Source organism: Capsicum annuum, chromosome 1 (assembly GCF_002878395.1).
Source record: "Capsicum annuum cultivar UCD-10X-F1 chromosome 1, UCD10Xv1.1, whole genome shotgun sequence".
Taxonomy (NCBI): domain Eukaryota; kingdom Viridiplantae; phylum Streptophyta; class Magnoliopsida; order Solanales; family Solanaceae; genus Capsicum; species Capsicum annuum.
The window spans coordinates 199,491,960-199,497,007 of record NC_061111.1 but is presented as its reverse complement, the minus strand read 5'-3'; the positions used below and the strand labels follow the sequence as shown (position 1 = coordinate 199,497,007).

The 5,048-nt window shown below is 33.5% G+C and overlaps 1 long non-coding RNA gene across 1 annotated transcript; it reads right to left on the bottom strand.

The window, feature by feature from the left end:
- Positions 1 to 90: 90 nt before the first annotated feature.
- Positions 91 to 4,029, bottom strand: LOC124885171. Its single transcript, XR_007047601.1, has 2 exons — positions 3,760 to 4,029; positions 91 to 3,682 (listed from the first exon to the last, which is right to left on the bottom strand). It is a non-coding gene; the product is annotated as an uncharacterized LOC124885171 (long non-coding RNA).
- Between the last annotated feature and the right edge of the window lie 1,019 nt (positions 4,030 to 5,048).

The following is a 5,048-nucleotide window of genomic DNA, read 5'->3' as shown; positions in this document are numbered from 1 at the left end:
AGTCCTTCCTTGATCGGCCTGACTGTAATTTTCTCTTGTCTGATTTTGTTCCTTCATTTAAGATTGTATTTGTGGTTTAACATCTCTCACTTTATCACTTTCCATCTTATAGTTCTTCCCCTCAAATACCTGTCTTTGCTCCTTTCACTGTCCCGTATTCCACTATGTGCATCTGCACGTTTTCGTTTTTCTCTGCTTCTTGAACTCCCTGGAGTGATAAAGTCGGTATCTTCCATATGACTATCATCATCTAGTTTCCTCATTCCTTCTGTATTATCTTTTTCTATTTCCTCCTCTCCTGCCCTCTTCTCTTCCTGCTCATCCTCTGTTGTTGTGACATACTTCATGTTATGTGTTATGGAATGCCACTTTTGTTTTGATCTGCCTTTGTGGAATTTCCTGCCCCTTTTAAAACCACTTCTTCTTCTTCTTTGTTCTTTAAATTCATCTTTCCCTCTTCTGTGCTCTTTCATTTATCACCATTCTCTTTTTTCTTGCCCTCATCAATCTTTACTTTTCCTTTATCTTCTCCCGCTTCTTCTTTATTAGGTATTTTCTCCTCTTCACCCTCTTCTTTTGGGTATAATTTTGGGAGAATGATGAAACACTCTTTTTCATTATGTCCTTGCAGCTTGCAAGTCTTGCAATACTTTAGGATGTAGTCATATTTGATTGTTATCCATTTCTCTTTAATCTCTCCAAACCTCTTTCACATTCTAATGTTAATCCTTTTTGCAAAATCACCAAGAAGATCAATTTTCATCTTGACCCTCGCACAACTAAATCTTGTTTTATTTTTAGTAGCCATAGCAACCTGTTGAGATTTTCCTACTGTCGCTGCCAATGAAAAGACTGCTTCCTTACCAAAAAACATTTGGTGGCAATGATGGGAATGACATCCAAACTATAGCAATTGACATTTTCTCCTCCGAATCAAACAAAGAATCCCACTTGAGGGTCCTTATTGGATATGACCAATAATTATACGTGACATAGAACTGTGGTTTAGACAACCAGTGTACACAATCCTCCAATAATGTTGCCCTTATTAGTATATGTTTGTTACTAAGTAATCCAATATCGACCTCTCCCTTTAATTTACATTGTTATGGTATTAATCTCCTAAGATTTTGAATTTTCGGCCATTCGTAGGAGAACTTGCCTATTACTGCATATTTCAGATCCTTATTGATAATCATCTGTTCTACTTTCTCTTCCTCCCATAATATACGTGGCTCACCATGCAAGTAAGCAACTGGTTTCATAGGTACACTTCTGATCTCTTTCTTAGTCGAAAGATTAGTGTTTGGCATAGGATATTTTAGGTGCTTCTATATGTATCTAGAACTCTTAATCAGCTTTTAATGATAAAGATTTTAAGAGTTGTGAATTGCCCAAATAGAGTGACAATTTAAATCACTTAGCTTATGCTAATGATGCCATATTTTTTATGAATACAGAGGAAATATTTAGAATTAATTATGGAGGTGTTGGTCCAATACGAAAAGCAGTCAATTAGAAAATTAAAAAAGAAAGGAATTTTTTCGTTATGCTTAATAAGGCTACAAATGTTGTTGTCCAAGAGGTAGAAACTATAATAGACTTCCAGAAAGGCAGTTCCCATTAATGTATTTGGGGTGTCATGTTGGTCATGTAAAGAAGAAAAAACAACATTTGTTAAACTTTTGAAGAAGGTACTGAATAAGCTTTATATATGGAAAGGTAAATTATTGTCTTTTGGAGGTAAAACTGTTTTGATCAATCATGTATTACAAAGTATCCCCATTTATTTATTATCTTCAATCATGCCTCCTAAATGTGTAATTGATGATATACATAGAATTTTTGCTAAATTTCTATGGAATTTTAAAGAAGAAAGAAGGGTCAAGCACCGGTATCATGGTCAAACATACGTCTTCTTAAGAATGAGGGTGGATTGGAATTTAGTCACTATTTGATGTTTCCAGAGCCTTATTTTCAAAGCTGCAGTAGAATTTTAGGACTAAAAAGTCCTTGTGGGATAATTTCATAAGGAATAAATATTACAAGAAGCCATGCCACAGGTGGTTGGACTGCGGGGTAGTTCATAGATATGGAAATTGATGCTACAGACTAGAGATTGCTTTGATCAAGAGATTTGGTGGGAATCTAGTTCTGTCCACTCTAGTATCTAGAGTGATAATTAGACACAATTAGGGGGACTTCACTTTTAACTTCCTGTTACTCACAATTGTGATAAGAATTTTGAAGATGTGAGCCAGCTAATGGCTAATGAAGGATAGAATCCTAATTTGATGATGGAATTATTATGAGGATATTTATAATCATATTCAGCAGGAGATTGGGGAAATTCATGACAAAGATAATTGGATAGACCTTGGTAGATGCTTAATAGTACATGCAAGTTCTCAGTAGGAAGCGTTAGGGACGTAATTAGGCAAAAAATTGACCCTCGAGAGCTGATGTTGAATATTTGGGAGAAAGGAGTTCCTTTCAACATCTCTTTTTTGTTTTGGAAACTTTGGAAGCATAGAATTCCATTGGTGGGATGTTTGTCAAGATCAAAGTGACATATAAAGTTGTTTGTTGCTGCTACAACAACAATGTACATGAAATATTTGTACATTTATTCATTACATGTTTTGATGCTAATTATTTGTGGAACATATTTGCAGAAGCAGTAGGAGTACTGATCCATTTTTGCAGATTAAAGATACCATTTTTAAGTGGTGGATATTGGTTGTGTCACAAAATTGAAGCCTTTATATAAGGTTGTATTAGCTTTTAATTTCTGGTAGCACAGAAGAGGAGACATAGAATAAAAAATAGAAGCAAAATATCAAAATATGTTATGGTTATGAAAATTCAGAGGAATCTGCATATGATGGCAATGGGTAGATATCCTTGAATGCAAGATATTTCTATTGAATCGCCTTGGATAGTCAAGAGGTTTAAGGAGTATACCCGATTATTTCTTGTCAAGTAATTAGATGGATCTTGCAAGATTGGGGGTTTTACAAGTGTAATTCTGAAGAAGCTAACAAAGAAAATTCTGGGCCTAGTTCTAGTGCATTTTGTACTAGAAATGAGGAGAGGTATTTTGTATTTGCTTAAACAAGGAGAATTGTGGTTGAAACAATGCTTAAAGTTGAGGTTGTAGCTATGAGGATGGGAATAGAATAATGGAATACGGTATAAACCATAACAGACTACCAGTGATCATGAAAACAAACTCCCTTACTCTTAAAGAAAATACTTGACGGTATATAGGAGGTGACCTGGACCATTGCATTGCATTTTAAAAGACTCAATTGCATAATGGAAAATAACATTGTGGTGATGCACACATTCAGAGAAGGAAATTAATTGACAGATTATTTCACTAACTTTATATCAGTTTTGCAAGTACAAATAGGATTTAATTTAATTCATATTAGGAGATTCTAGCAAATGCAAGGAAAATCATTCAGCTGGAAAAATGTAATACACCAAATCTCATAATAAAGAAATGTCAAAACAAACATCAAGCACAAGGAAATATCCACATATAAGGGCAAATTAGACAGCATCATCAAGTAAGAACCTAATGTGAAGGAAAGCAGAAGCAAGAAACACTAAAGAAGAGGATGTACCTTCTAGATCTGGACCTTTTGGCAGTGGTATTAGCTCCTTGAAGCTCATTCTGCTAAAAGGAAAAGAGATGAGAGAGATTCCCTCAACATAGTGTTAAATCAAAATTGGAGAGTTTTTGGACTTTACCTCAATACTAGATTGTCGATGTTAGTGGTTTAGAGCAGAAGAAGTCCTCATTGAGCTGAATTCATGGCGCCAATAAGAGTTTTTGACGCTCAAGTGAAAATCAATCAATCTCGTTTACCTTGTAACTCCCTCTACGTTGGACATAGGTTCACTAGAATACATGTGTTGCAGTAGCTATTGGAGCTTCAAAGACACCGGAGCAAGATCGAATCGCCATGGTTCTAGAGGGTTCTTCGTCAGGGAGCTGTTTGTAATATACAAAAAAAAAATAAAAATTTAACTAACTAAATATATTATAAAAATCTCTCCCTATATATATATATTAATAAAAAAAAATAAAGTAATTAAAAATTGGGAGAGAGTGTAATTACTTCATATTTATGTTATTTATATTTATACTAATAATAAATAGACATTTAGCCCACATTCAACTAAAAATAATAACAATAATTATTCACTTGACTATCTTAAAATAAGATAACAAGACAAATTAAAAATAATAAATAAAATAAGAAAATCAATTTCTGATTATTCCATACAGGCTCTGTTTATGATGCTTAGCATAGATATAAGACTCTTCCAACTATGGATATGGGAGAAGTAAGTACTAAAAGTACCAAATTAGAAGAGGTAGATTTACCTCAAGATATGGATCTACTGAATAAATGGACTATTCCTAAAGTTGAGTTAAAAACCATATATGAATATGGATTTTTTGATAAAATAAAACATAAACAGATTATTAAAACAACAGAACAATCTCTTGCTTTAAATACTGATGAACAGACTCTTCAACTTCTAAATAAGCGTGATATTGATATTTTTAAACGTAATTATAATTATACGCATATTGGCTTAGTTCAAATTGCCTTTCGACCTCTAACTCTAAAGGGTCTTCCCGAAACGTTTTTAGCTGCTTTGCGAGATGCTAGAAATTTGAATTTTTGAAAGTCTTTAATGGGATCTATTGAATCTACTCTTGCTTATGGTCCTGTATATTTTAATACTCAACCAAATTTACAATTATCTTTGACTGATGTAAACATTCTACATGCTCTAACATTAAATGTTAAAACCCATGGATATAATTATGCTCCTGGATCTGAACTTATAGGATTATCTTACCGCATATATTATCGATTATTATCAACTCTAAATCCTCGATGTAAGTTGATTGATGATAATTCTGACTGCACTATGCTTATTGAAACTAATTTTATAAAATCTAGGGTTACTACCCGAAGACCTATTAGATGGGATGAAATTGATTTTCCCCAAACTTGGATATT